The sequence below is a fragment of the Chelonoidis abingdonii genome, chromosome 6 (genome assembly GCF_003597395.2).
Source record: "Chelonoidis abingdonii isolate Lonesome George chromosome 6, CheloAbing_2.0, whole genome shotgun sequence".
NCBI lineage: Eukaryota > Metazoa > Chordata > Testudines > Testudinidae > Chelonoidis > Chelonoidis abingdonii.
Window position 1 is genome coordinate 57,391,538 of NC_133774.1, and position 15,427 is coordinate 57,406,964.

The following is a 15,427-nucleotide window of genomic DNA, read 5'->3' on the forward strand; positions in this document are numbered from 1 at the left end:
AGGCCCCAAAGCCTCACAACAGCAAAGACTTATGGCGTTTACAGATCCAATGACTTCCCTTGGAGCCTAGGATTCAGAAAGAAGTAGAGTAATGTGGTTATAACAAGAAAGGAAGGTGATTTTAACATCTGTTTGCTGGAGAAAAGGAGATGTGGAGAGTTAGTAGTCAATATGAAGAAAGCATGGATCAGGGTTTTAGCAGTAGGGGGTGAACAAGAAAGGACAGTTTATAAAAGGGTTTATAGAGGAATAAGTGACAGGACTCAGCAAGAGTTTGGATGTCACCCTTTGGGCAGAAAGGGCCAAATTCCTCACTGGTGTAACTCCATTGATGTCAGGGGAAAAGATGTCCAGATGACAAACATCTAAAATACTTTTTCAAGTTTCTAGGTCATTATTGCCTTTTTCTAGAGTGGCCAGGGGTATGTGTGACAGAAAGATTGATATATAGTTCATATGGTAAGCACACCGCAAGAGCAGTATCATGAGACCCTTAATGACTCAGATATTCTGAATTACTTTTCTAAAGGAAGTGGTTATATCTGTGTGGAGGGAGTGATATCAAGTGTCATATGTAATTTCCTGAATATATTTACACAGACAGATCGTCAGCCCTGAAGCTACTTTGCACTGCGGAGGGCCACAGAGTCCTCTTAGAGCTTTCCCAAAGCTGCCATTGGGAGGGAATCCTGGGCTAGTGTAAAGCTAAGAGAATTGGTGTTATGTAAGGCTTCCCAGCATAGGCCCTGTTGAGTTTGTCTGGGGGCCAGGCAAAATTTAAATGCACAGGGCTGATTGTTCTAGTTCATTGAAGTTAAAGCAGCCTTGTGGCTTCTGTGGTCGCTCAACATGAAGGGGAAGGAAAGGCAAAGGTGGCTCAGAGGGACCTATGTCTCCCAACCCCCTGCAGCTGCATCAAGCATGAGTTGATTGCAGCTGGGGATTGCTCCCTGAGTCTACAATCTCCATTTTCCCCATCCCTTATCACCACATATTCCTCTTCCCCCCCGCCCACCATTCTGTAACTCACTCAAATATGTACTCCCTCCATAAAGTGACTTTAGTTCAGCAGCTTGTATTAAGGATGAGAAAACTATCACTTTAACCAAGGAGAGTTGGCCCTTTACAGTGTAACATGATACCAGGTTCCAAGCAAATGCTGGCTTATCTAAATAGAAACATGAACAGTGGAAATGGTAGGGGGGCAGAGTCCACCATTTTTAATTGTCTCCAGAGTGGTGAACATATTTACAGGAGTCCTAGGGCTTACACTGCAGAATTTTCTCAAAGACTAAGAGCTCACTTTACCATACATGAAGAAGTGAGGTTTTTTTTTTACCCATGAAAGCTTATGCCCAAATAAATTTGTTAGTCTTGAAGGTGCCACCGGACTCCTTGTTGTTTTTACCCTACCTTGTACACAAATTTGGAGAATGAAAGCCATATGTTCAGTATGAATTACTGAGATATGTACAGGGCTCCAGAGAGCATGGTAAGTTAACCATGTTACATGACTTTGTGCTATGTCACAGGGGTGGCCAACCTGTGGCTCTAGTGCCACATGCAGCTCTTCAGAAGAGAATATAATAGGCACCGACTCCGGGGCTGGAGCTATAGGCGCCAATTTTCCAATGTGCCGGGGGTGCTCACTACTCAACCCCTAGCTCTGCCACAGGCCCTACCCTCACTCCATCCCTTCCTGCCCCCTCCCCTAAGCCTGCAGTGCGTTCACTCCCCCCACCCACCCCCCCAGAACCTCCTGCACACCATGAAACAGCTGATCAGGAGGGAGGGGGAGGCCCTGATCAGTAGCGCTGCTGGTGGGTGGGAGTTGATAGGGGGCGGGGGCTGCTGACGTATTACTGTGGCTCTTTGGCAATGTACATTGGTAAATTCTGGCTCCTTCTCCGGCTCAGGTTGGCCACCCCTGTGCTATGAGATCACCTGATTGTTCTCACTAAAGTCAATGACTGCATTATTGCAGTTTTGCAGAATCAGGTCCTAAGTTGTTGTATTTTTATACACTGGCTCTTCACAAGAAGAAATTAAAGTTAAGTTCAAAGCATACATACCCTTCCAAGTCACGTGAGTGTGTGTGATAAAGAAACCCAATGCTCTAGATCTGTTAATCCACCAAAGTAGTTAGAACATGGTTTGCTATTGTAGCCAGAGGAAGATTCCAAATGCGGACTGAGTGCTGTCATTGCCCAATTTGAGATGTCTAGGACCTCCTTTTAACATAGTATTTAGCATTAGATAGTACTCCGTATGTTCAAAGCACAGCTCCCATTGACTTCGCTTACAGATGTAAGGGCTTCAGCACATCTGCAAATAAGACCTCAGGGTCTCAAGTCAGGCCCAGAGAAAATAAGGCACCCACAATTAGACACCACCTGTGAAAAGTGTTGTTGAAGTGACTTGCCCAGCATCATATAGGAACTCTGTGTCAGAGGCAGGGTAGAATCCAGTTCCCCAGGGAAACAACTTATTTAACTATGAAACTGTCCTTTCTTTTCCTTCAGCCCTGTAGAAGGGTGGGACCGGGGCTCAACCCTCCCTGAGGAGCAGAGGGGAGCCACACCGGCTCGCCACATGCTGTCGGCCCAGTCCCTTGGCTTCAGGGTAGAGGCAACAACGCTGAGACGCTGGGCAGTTCGAGCCTTCCTCTGCAAGGCTGAACAACAATAGTCGGGCTTCCCAGAGTTAATAGGCTCAGGCCAGGCTGAGCAGCAATCAGTGAGTTTATAAACCAGGACCTGGAGTGGGGCCAGGCCCCAAGCAGTTCAAGCTCAGGCCTCTTAGCTGGGCTGAGCAACCACAGTGGCAGCTTGTACAGTTCAAGCCCGGGCTCAGGGCAGGGCAACAAACACAGCTACGAGTCAGGCCCTCGAGCAGGGGCTGAACAGCAAGGTAACCAGTACAAAAGGTCTCCTCAGCCCGCAGGGGAGGGGGAGTCTGCCACCCTTCAAAGGGTGGCAGGGGGGACACAGGCCCTCCCACTCCACAGCATCCTAGCCCAGAGCCCTAGCAGCAGCACAGATCCACTGCAGTCAGTGGGGGTCCTGGCCACAACACACTATCATAGGCTCAGGTATATCTACAGCCTGACTGGGGTCAGTTACCCCCAGGCCACTTCCAATCTCCCCCTCACTGGGTACCTGCCATCCACCAGCATCATCCAGTGGGTCCCAGACCATGGATTCCTCAGGGTACCAGGAATTGGGAAGTCCAGGCCACTCCTCTGTGTACCAGGCATGGGGAAGCTCAGGCAACTCCTTTAGATGCCAGGCATCAGGAAGCTCCGGCAGCTCCTCTGGGTACCGAGCACGGGGCAGGTCAGGCCAGCACTCCTCCAGATACCAAGCACAGGGCAGGCTGGGCCCAGCAGGGACTCAGGCACCAACATCTGTCCTTTCCAGCAACCTCCCATCAACTGAGCGCTAGGGCTGGGCTTTTATACTTCCTGCCCTGCCCCTTGACTTCCAGGGGGCGGGGACAGGCAGTGGTGGCTCTGCCCACTGCTGCGCCTGTTCTGGCTCGTCCCTCTTAGACACGGCGGGGAGTGAGGCCTCCTCCCTACAGTCCCCTACCACATTCACTACACACCTTCTATCATCTACAACAAATGAAACAGGCATCCTACAGACAACAGACCTTCATTACACAACCCTGATTCATCCCCAGAGCACTGTCCATCCTGTGTACTGACTGACTGTTAAACACCAATTGTACAAACCCTGCTAATTCACTCACCACCAGAATCTCATGCCATAACCTCACCGTCTATCAGTTCTCTGTCAGCCAGGGAAAAGAGGAATTATATAATCATGATTTAGACTCTGACATATTGTAAAATTAGACTGATTTGTATTGATTCACAAAGTGACACAGATAATTAGCGTTAGCATTAAGGAACACTGCATAATTTATAATAGCACCTCTGGTTTCATCTCAGATTGCATCATTTTCTTTTTGGATTGTGACTTGGTTAGAAAGTCATTTTAGTAACATCAATAATTTTGTCAGAACTAGATGCCAGCACAGCAGTCTTGAGAAGACAGAATATCTTGCATGACTTAGTCTCTGGATCAGTCAGTAATGGTCACTGAACCTGCTCTTCTTTAAGAAACAGAAGAGAAAAAGAAAGTCTTTAAATCCTGTAGAAACTGGCTAAATGAATTGGATTATACTATGAAAATGATGACTTTTTTAATATTGGTTTTCATTTTGTTTCAGTCAGGTTCTTTGAATTTATATTTATGGGTTTAAATCATTAAGCACTTTCATAAATATGACAATAGAAATTACAAAATAAGAATTTTGCAAATTATTCTAGAAGACTGGGAAATGTTTGTCCATGATAAGTAAGAGTTAGAAAAAGATATCTGAAAGCTAATAAGAAAACTATGTTTACAGTTCATAAGTACATGAACTTACGAAATTTGTAAGGGGAAGCTGAAGATGGGACTAATACGTAGATCAGAGTTCTGATTAACTGAGATAAAGGGAAATAGCAGAGACTCTCCTTGATTTACAGATGTTGTGACATTAACCGTATCTCACTTTGTGTGTCCAGGCTAACCCCTGAACATACTTTTCAAGCACTGACACCAGTACACACAACTGACAGACTTTTATAGACACAAAAATATTTATCATACTCTTATCACATAGGAGGGTTGTGTGGTATCTAAATACTGCTATATCTTGGTCACTTCGGTATCTAAATACTGCTATATCTTGGTATCTAAGTCAAAAATACTGGTAAAGTACTTGAAGGAACCCAGATGAAATGTGATATAGAAGTGGAAACCATTATGGTATTCTAATGTTTGCATGCATAAGAGCTACTGCTTGAATAATGAGCTCACAGGTACTCCCAAATGCAACTTTGAACATACATAAAAGGAAGTAATTACTTGAAGAAAAAAAAAAAAAAAACAGGCTCACCTAACAGGATTATATATTGAGGTATAAAGTGTACAGGGAATGGGAGCGGGAGGTGGGTCCAACAAAGAGAGGATTTCCTTGTACTTAAAATGAGCATCAATAGTTCGAGGACATCATGAAACTAAGAAACAGACATGCTTCTCATACCAAATCACATGGTACCACTTTGTTTATATGTAGTAGCACAGAGAACAAATTCACAAAGAAAGCAAACCAATGAAAACCACAGTGGAATGTTCTGTTTTTCTCTGCAATGTTTGCCAGTAAGATTTGAAACAAACATTTTGAATTAACAGTTCTCAATACATAGTCATGGAGTTAAAGGGAACTGGTAGCGAGAATGTATGTGTGTCTTTTTGATATCCTGAATGGTTGATTTGTTTCTTTAGTCCCTTCACTTCTTCCCACCCACCCCGCATTCCCCAAAAAGAGGCAGGGGAAAGAAGAGAGTTCTTGTTTTACATTACATATATCAGGTCTTCCATTTCTTTTGCTGGAGAACTGGAGAATTAGCATGAGATTCTGACACCACAAGAAACAAGAGACTGATACCTGAGCAATTGATAGGAAGGGAAAAGTGAAAATCAAGTGAAAAGCTCCTGCCTGGAAAAATAAGTATTTCTGGCTTCTTTTATGACTCTCAAGGCTGATTCCCCACTGTGGAACCTTGAGTGCAGAAGGTGAAGGCCCACAAGGATTCTAAAAATTAATACTGCCCACTCCAGGCTTGTTTTAAACTCCTAAAATTACAGCTTCTCTCTGACCTTGGATGGGCAGATGCTGCCATCATTCAAATGCAAAAAAAACAACCAAAACTTTGAAACCAGGAAGGTGCACTTGGGAATTCTTTCCTGTGGGGTACTCTCAAGCCCTCCCTCCCCTGCCCCGGGAACAGCTGAGAAAGAAAACAAAAGAAATCAGCTGTTGCCACCAGCTAATTAAACATATGGACAAACCTCTTAGGATAAAAAAACAAATCCTATTCCTAAAAAAGGTAATTTTTATTTAAAAAAAAAAAAGAAAATACATCTAGAACTTAGGCTATTGGTAGATTTTAAAAGAGCAAATAAAATAATTAAGCATCAAGAATGATTTTCTTGAGGTCCAGCTTAACAGTTACAAGCAAAACAAAAGCATTTGGGGGTTAGCACAGAGAAGTCCACAAGCCATAAAGAAATAAAATAAATAAACCTAATTGTGTCTTCCTAGACATTTCCTGATCTACTTACATCTGGGGTTTCAAATAAGTAGTTTATAGGTACGATCCGGTGACTTTCATACCTGGCCAACAGCTTTTACAGCATAGCTCCAGCCCTGTTTCTGCTTTGTCCTCTCTCTCTGGAGAACAACAGAGACACAAAGGGAAAGTTTTTTCCAAATTTTAAAAAGTTTGGCCTTCCCATTGGGTCTTTTGGCCAAGTGCCCACTCTCTTCCTTTTACCTATGGGCTTTTTTAACCTGTTACAGGTAAAGCAAGTAGAGAACAGTTACTAACAGGGATTTTGTAGCTAACTGGCTGGCTGGGTGTCCATAAAAGGGACACTCCCCCCACCTTCATTTATCACAATGACTTATAGAGAAGCAAGAAGAGAGACAAACTTTTTTTTTTCTTTACAGGTCATCTTTACAGATCTACAAGGCAGACCAAACCAAGTCTAGGGAATACCAAGAGAGTCAAGAAAGCCATTGTAAAAAAAAAAAAATCACTGCTTTGTTTGGTCAACCACCAAAGGAGACATTTCAAAATGGATGAATTCTCAACCAATCTAACCCGTTTGTTCAGTTCACAGTCTTATTGGGCAACCTCTCCTGTAAGTAATGACAGTAATCTGATCTTATGGTAACAAAAGCGCACACAGTATAAGCAAAAGAATCAGTTAAAGGGACACAGTCAAAACTGCAAAGCTTAAAAACAGGGTGTTAAGTGCAACCCAGCATGCCAGGAATACATTGACTGGATGGTCATTCCTGTAAATTACTTAGTCACAAAAGAATTCTGTGGAAGGATGAGCATGCAATAGAACACAAAATCAGTGAAATTGTTAGTGGGAAAAAAATGTGTTTGGTCAATGGTATGGTAACTGGGGAATGAAGACTGTGTGTAATGTTATTTTGGCCCTGAATCTTTACCAACTGCTGCATTGTTGATTTAAGAGCATTCACAGAGAAAAAGAGTCAGTCTGGGGATAATCCAAATGACAGGTTGTTTTAAAATCATACGTAGACATCCCAAGAGAGGGTTCTGCCAAATGAGTTAAAAAAATCAGCTCTGCTAAATCAGGCCACCAGAAAGATTTTTATAAATTTCTGATTATTAAGTTCCTCACAAAGGACTCTCAGTTCACATTTTTAATATAATGTATATATTTAACCTGTGTTTTGTCCTTGCAGGTATGTAATTCCTGGTATATTTTGCTTGCATATTAGGGATATACAGGAATATACTGTGTATAGGTGGAATTTTGCTGGATGTTCATGACAAGGAAATTCACTATAATGGCACAGAGTCCCTTTTTGTGAGTATATAAAGCATCAGTGTTTTTGTATTGTAAGTTCTTTGGGGCAGGGACAGACTGCCTTTTTTTTTTTTTTTTTTATCCTGCAGAGTCTTGAGCATTCTGTTCCTCACCTAAGAAAAGCACTGAGGTAAATGCTTAGCTTTAAGCACGTGAGTAGTCCCATTGTCTTAAAGTTACATACATGTTTAAATACCTTGTTGAAACAGAGCCTTAGTGTTTAATGTCAATTTTGCACAATTACTACATCTTTATTGACCACAAAAAGTCATTGCTGTACTTAGACTGGGAGCTGTGCTGCTTGCTGCCCCCACAAAGGACTCAGCTCCACTAAAACTTTAAAACATGTGTGGCCAAGATACAGGGCAATCAGATTGTATCCTATTATATTTGTAGTAGAGACAGGGACTAAAGAAAAAGCTGTAGAATGTTCCTTCTCCTTTCTCTGTGGTGTTCAGATCCCAAACTGACGCAGCATTACTGAACACACATCATCATGTTCCCCTGCAATGTATGTTTTCAGCAATTCCAAAATACAGGTAATTTCAACATCCATTAACAATGCTTAAACTTCAAATATTTAGTTTTGAAGACACAGGATTGATTTTTCATCCTCAAAAAACAAACTGAATTTACAGTATTTTGTCCAATTAAGATAATATTTATTTTTTAATAAAGCAATGGTTTTCAACCTGTGGTCTACGGATCCCTGAGGGTCCACAGACTATGTCTAGGATTTACAAAGAGGACCTAATCTCCATTTGAAATTTCTTAGGGATCTGAAAATGAAAAAAAAGGTTGAAAACTACTGTAATCAAGTATTTTGAGCCACTTACTTTTCAATAAACATAAGCAAGCATCATCTTTATAGGCTACATAAATGAGCTTGTTGCCTCTGCTCTATCTAGTTATATGTAAATGCTTTATATATTACCTTAAATTACCTCCCAATGTACATGGTTTTAAATTCCTCTTGCAGTTTGTCTTGACAATAAACAAAAGAAAAAGCAGAAAAAGGCTCAGAAGTTCTCAGACATGAGACAGTCCTGTAGATAAGAGACTGAGACTTTAGAGATCTGGATTATGTTTCTGACTCCAGCACAGATTTACTGTATGACCTTTGGCATGTCACTTATGGTCTGATTCCAACTGCATTGAAGTTAATGGAAAGATTCCCATTTACATCAATGGGATTTGAAAGACTCCCATTTACTTCGAAGGTTCTTTGTTCCTCAGATGTGTCTCCATCTGTAAAATGATGCTAACAAAGGAGTATGCATTAATTCATGTGAGGGGATCAGATTTTATCGTGAGAAGAGCTACAGAATAGCCTATAAATAAAGAAAAGGAGATCCCTACTCCTTCACTGCTACCACAGTCACTCATCCAGAAGTGTATGAAAGACAATATTTGCATGATACATTAGTATATGCAGCTTTGGTGACTGTTTCTAAAACAGGTGCTAGCCTTTTATAAGAAGCAAGAAATCTAATTTTCAGTGTATGAAGTGAAGATCATAATAGGACATGCTCATATTAACTTGAACCTTTGAGACACAGATTTGGGCATTTGCTTGTATTTTAGCATACACAACAGTCTGGACTGTTCCAGTCCTCTGCCTCAATCTTCTGTTCTTTTTTTTTCCTATGGAAATGTAAGGCAAGTGGACATGTGTGCAAAGGTGTGGTCATTTATGCATGAATTTACCCAATTTAGGCACAGAAGTTAGAACTCATTTGCATGCACAATTGTATGACTAGCTTATTAAAGCCAGGCCCATTATTCCACATTTGTTTAAATTGACTAGAGCTCAGCAGAGAACAGAAATTATATTTCATGAAGGATTCTGAGATTACAAAATCTGGCTTCATTCCAAATAGAAATGAAACCCCCAAATTTTGAAATTATCTGCAAAAGAAAATTTAAAAAACCATTTGTTTTAGTTTGAGTGAAATATTTCATTTTGATTTTAATATAGTAGAAAATAAAAACATTCAAAATGAAAAGTCATTTCAAAACAAAAAGTCAAAGCATTTTGTTCTGAAAATGACAACATAGGACAGAATATGGTTCTGTAGATATTTCTCCAACCAGCTCTTGTTGTGACCAGAATCCACCTAGGGGAGCAGAGTATAAATGTGATGAAGTCACCTTGACAGTTAAGTTATTCAGCATTCACAAATTTGCTTAATTCTGCTCTCACATCCTTTAAAAATAGATGAAATTATACAAGCACTGCTGAGAACAAAATTTGTCCCTTATCTTCTTTCTGAATAGGTATTATCTGATCTGAAAAAGATATATTCTCATACCAGCATTGATGGATACAGCATGGGTATCATTCTGCTCCCATTACACTGTGCAAAAATTTTTCCTAGGTCATTGACGCTGAAGTAATGTTGTGACGCTCTGTACCTGGGGGGAAACACCCTACATCCCCATGTTCATCCTTATAATATAATGGTGGGATATCCAATTAAAAGTTTGTAATGTTGAGTGTCTTCAGAAAGCTCATGATGCGCTGAGCACAGTTATAGTAATGTCATAGGTTGTAATTTCATGTATATAGTTATGAGGCTGAAAATGTGTCCTCATGGCTTAAAGCAGACCCAGGGCAAAACTCTCCAGTAGCAGAGGGGCAGTTCACATCTCATCAGGGCATGTATGGGACAAACCCAGCCCAGCCTCACAGGAACAAAGGACACTGGCCTAGCCAGCAACAAAGGATCTGTTGGATTCTTGAGTGAGTCACCCCCTTCCTTTGGTCAGTTTGGGACTACAATGAGGTAATGCTCAGCTGACCGTGAAGGGGAGGGGGGCAAAGCCAAGAAGGAAGAAAGAACATGATAAAAGGGAGAGATGTTTGCCATGCTATTTCTCTCTCTTCCACCCACATCTATGGACACCACCACCATCAAGCAACTGAAGCACTGATCAAAGGGGAGAGCCTGGCTGAAAAGCAACCAGCCAGCCTGTGATGAGAAGCATCTAAGTTTGTAAGGGCACTGAAAGTGTTAAGAGCATCTTAGAATGTGTTTTGCTTTTATTTCATTTGACCAAATCCAACTTGTTATGCTTTGATTTATAATCACATAAAAATCTATCTTTGTAGTTAATGTATTTGTTTGCATCTTCTACCTGAAACAGTGTGTCTGGTTTGAAGTGGTCAGAGACTCCCCTTGGAATAACAAGCCTGGTACATATCAATTTCTTTGTTAAATTGACGAACTCATAAAGTGAGCATAACTGGACACTGCAAGATGGAGGTTCCTAGGGTTGTGTCTGGGACTGCAGATATTGGCTAATGTCATTTGGTTGCACAATCTAAGCAGCGGTAACTGGGAGCTGCTTACGTGCCAGAGGCTGTGCATGAACATCCCAGGAGTAGGGGTCCTTACAACAGAGCAGGGTGAGGCTGGCTCACAGAGTCAAGGATTGGAATGACCTAGCAGATCACTGGTCCAGATGCATGTGTGACATTCCAGAGTGGAACGTCACACATGTATATGTAAAATGTAAAAAAGTGTGCAGCATATTTGACTGAACTGGTTTAGGCAGTGTGATGAAGTGGGAATGTTCTAGATATTCTGTTTAAATGCTGAGTGGGGAGTATTGACCTGGGAAGGTTGCAGGGGAGTTTTGCTGGGACTGCCTGCACTGGGGAAGGGAGGATACCTGAGCATGTAACATGAGAACTCAGGAGGAGGATTGGAGGCTGGGTAACACCTCTGCCCAGGAAAAAGGACAAAGGACACAAAGGCTGGGGGAGGAGCTGGGAGAAGGCCAGAAAGGAGATGGCTGAAGGGAGTTTCAGTTTGGAGCTGGCTGGGAAATGGAGAGGGGCTCCTTGACGGGGCTTGGGCTTCCCAACAGGGCTGTGGCTTCCCCAGGGCCTCCAGATGGACCTAACTAAAGGGGGTTCCATTGTCTGTACTGGCAAGACCTCTCTTGGACTGTGTTCCTGTCATCTAAATAAACCTCCTGTCTTACTGGCTGGCTGAGAGTCATGGTGAATCGCAGGAAGCTGGGGTTGCAGAGCCTGGTCTCCCCCCACACTCCGTGACAGGCAGTGATGGGGAAAATGTGTACTTGTATACAGTTATTTTGTCTCTTAGTAACTAACTTCCAAGCAGCTTTCCAAAGTTGATGTTAAGCATGTTCCTCTTATATTAATTTTTGATTATTTCAGACCCTAGAATTAGTTTAAAATATTGGTGGTGTTAGTTAGCATTTGAGAGACTGTATGCTGACATAAAGACTGCTTTCATTCATGCTCATTTAATAATCTGAGCCACAGAATTCAAAGTTATGAGGAATCTCATAATCCTTCTATAATAGGAATAATTGTAAATATGTACTGTACTGTGTTTTTAATGGTCCTATGTCAGTGTAAATGTTTTTCCTGTCTCCGATAGAAGGCCTGTGGAAATAGAGGCCTGTGGAAAATAATTGAATATTGTCTTCTTTATTTGTACTCCTAAAAAACAGACGAGAGTGCTGTATTATGAGTTATTGTGCAGGAAGTTTCTATGTACAATGGGAAGAGCTCTGATGACTGGATTATGTTTGAACTAGAAATAGTGGACTCCCTGTTCAGCTTTGCCTTGGAATATTGTAGGGAATGAGTTCTTGGAACTGATACTTTAGACTCTGTTCAATAGAATTATAGGGAAACTGAGTACTCTACTTGTCTAGGGTGGCTTTCAAATCTTGGAAATTAGAAAACGAGCCTATAGTTATATCAGCATTTATATTATAATTAAACCAAGTTATTTTCACCTGGTGAAAGTGTTCTTTAGGAAAGTCTGGAGCCCTTTATTGCATATGATGTACAAACATGTTTCTCCAACTTTATCTCTTAAAACACCACAGCTTGCTTCAGCTTTAACTTCAAGCACTAAATTGTTCCTAAGACAAAACTGTTGATACGGGTGGTGTGGCAGCACACAGCCTGTCCCTGATGGAAGTTAGAGGGACAGCAGATATGTCACAGCCCTTTAACAAGGTGAGGGGACAGCTCTGCAGATACCAACAGAGGTAGATGGTGACATGACCTCAGATGCGCCCCATCCCTTATAGGAAGCTAGAAACTGGAGTACCAGTCTCTCAGCTGATCATGACCAGGGCAGCCTATCCTAGTGGTCAGAGCAGACATCAGGAACCAAGGACTAAAATCAGAGCTGGAGTTGGTAGTCAGAAGGTAGAGCCAAGGATCAATCTGGAAGTAAGGAACTGGAGCTAGCCAGGTAGCAGGCAACAAAGGGTTTGAAGCAGGGGAGGACAGAGGCAAGGTCAGGTATAAGACAGGAGCAATAAGAACAAGGTAACACAGGAGCAGACACAGTGGTGGGCATGAGCATCTAACAGCCAGTGAGCTTTGGTTGGCTAAAGAATTGGCCTGCCAGCCCCCTAGCCAATCAGGCGGGGTAGCCAATCAGGCAGCCTTCTGCAGGCCAACTACACTGATGAAGTTGTATAGAGATTAGCTCTTCTGCAGACCCTGATTCCTGGCACAGGCCTGTGTACATCTCCATTACCCGTCCCATCACTATAAGAAGCTGTGTTTAGTCTTTAGGCGAGGTTAACCAGCCTGAGTTTATTTCTTTAAGGTGATGCTGACTTGTAGCAAACTGCACGCTCATCAGCATGGCACCTCCTGCTGGTCATCTTGGCAATTAGTTCTTCAGCTTCAGAGCACCCTCTGCTGGCTGGTGTCTTCCCTGCCTCAGGCCCCATGTGTCTCCCTGACCCCAGTGCCCCATACTTTGGGGTGTTGCCCCACCACAGTGCCCTCATGCTCTGGATCTCCTCTCCCAGGGAACCTCCAACCCTCTAAGCCCACCTTGCCTCATTGGCTACTGCCAGTCATCATCTAGCCTCCTTTCCCTGGGGCAGACTGCAGTCTATAATGGCTACTCATCATTGGAAAGGGGGTAGGACTTGCTGCCTTTGCCTATCCCCAGGCTGCCCCTCTGCAGCCCCAGTACCTTTCATAGGCCTTCAACAAAACCTGCAGCCTGAGGGCTTACCAGTCTGGAACTTTCCAGACCCCTTTATCCTTCCCGAGCACTGCTCTGCTTCAGGTACCTTGCTCCCAGGCAGCTAGCCCTTCCCATTCCAGAGCTAGAGTAAGACTCCTTCAGCTCTTGTCCCCCCAGCCTTCTTATCAAGAGCCAGCTGGGCCATAATTGAGCTGGCCACACCTGTGGTCAGCAACTCCCTCAGCTGCTCTCACTCCTTTTATCCCAGCTGCAACCCTCTCCCAGGCTACTTTTTCACCCCTCTTCTGCTGGAGTGGGGCAGCCGCCCACTACACAACTGTTCCCCGTGCCTAAACTTCAACCGCAGAGACAGTTCAGTTCTCTTTATTCTCCCAAGGGAAAGTACCTTGTGGCTTACTGAAGGTCTGTTCAAGACAAAAATGAGGTTATAGCTTGCTCTAGCCAGTCCCAGAGGAAAGTCTGGGTTTCTGACCAGACAAGCACTCCCTACTCCATGAGAATATCAACTCCACTAACCCAAACTTTGGCACCTTAAGTTCACAGAGCCCTGCTTTCAGAGATGGTTTTGCTTTCTGAGGCTAGGAGCTTAGTTCTAAGGGGAAGCAAGCTATTTATCGCAGCAGCTGAACTGAACCTAGCCCTACTGCTTCTTCCTCTCCTTGAGACACTAACTCCTTCTCTGTCTTAATGGTGAATAAGGTATATATACGCACCATCACAAATCCCACGTGCTCCCTAAAAGTAGGCTGTGATTGTGCCTATTTTCTATCCATAACAGAAGGGGAAAGAGAGAGACCTGGAGTCCCTCCTCCACCTTGTGAGCCATTTGACGCCCAAACCTTTTGTCTTAAGCAGACCTTCAGCTTGTTAGGTTTAAAGTGTTTTTAATATGTACTTGACTTAAACTTTCCCTTTATTTTGCTATATAGGGAGCCATCTCCTGCCCAAATCATTTGAGCCCCTTCATCCCTGTGGCAGACCTAGCACCACAGCGCCCCTTTGTGGCAGGGCTAGGATGAAGTGTCAACACCTCATCACTCAAGTTCCTGCATGCCCACCCCTCTGTGGGTGGCTGGTTTCAGCCTGCTGGCCTGCTTCCACACAATCACCCCTGTCTGGCGGGATGGTGTGGCCCAGTGGCCAGAGTCCGTACAGTCCTACAGTCCCCCTTGCAAGCAGGGTAGTCTGCCTAACGGCCATAGTCCATACAAACCCCCTTGCAAGCAGGGTAGCACGGTCTAGCAGCCGGAGTCTCTACAGTCCCCCTTGCAAGCAGGGTAGCATGGCCTAGTGGCCAGAGTCCATACAGTCCCTTCATGGTTCAGGGGTGAGGTAGTGGGGGACCCACACCCACCCTCTCCACCAGGTCTCAACCCAGGGCCCTGGTAGAGGCAAGCTCCCCTTGCCACCCACTCGGCGGGGATCCACCCACAACACACCAAGCATCTATGCGGCTCTAATGCCATTCACTTCTAAAGTTCCCCTGGGTCCATTCCTACCACGAATGTCAGATTCTCTGCTGCAAGGGGTCACCTGGTCTGTTCTCCTGTGGTGACATTCTCTGTCGGCATATCAGGAAGTGTCCTGGCTTGGCTGGCCTCCGGATCCTGATGCGCAGGCTCTCCCTCCTTAAGGAGCTAGCAGCATGCCTCCTTCTCCTCCGGCAGTCAGCCCAGACTGAGCTCTTCTGCAGGCTTTTATACCTGTTCTCCAGTTGGAGCATGCCCAGAACTTCCAGGACATGGTGTCCTCTGCTAGGAAAGAAGGGTTAACCCCTATGGTACTAGTGCGGGGCTACTCTGCCCCATCACAATCCCTCAGAGTTCCAGGCAGATGGAATGGTCTCCTCACATGGAACAATTTTTAGGATTAAAGCCTTAGTTTTCAACATTCATATTAAAACTGTCATGCTGTGAGTGTATGTCCCCTAATTCCACTTTTCATAGTGGTATATAGTCA

General features: G+C 43.7%; 1 long non-coding RNA gene across 1 annotated transcript in view; it reads right to left on the bottom strand.

Annotated features, from left to right (window-relative positions):
- The window catches only part of LOC142046980 (uncharacterized), a 201,748-nt gene extending 186,627 nt beyond the window's left edge, over positions 1-15,121 (bottom strand). Inside the window, exon 1 of the long non-coding RNA XR_012656095.1 lies at positions 14,968-15,121. This is a non-coding gene — a long non-coding RNA (uncharacterized LOC142046980). The remainder of the gene's footprint in view (positions 1-14,967) is intronic.
- Between the last annotated feature and the right edge of the window lie 306 nt (positions 15,122-15,427).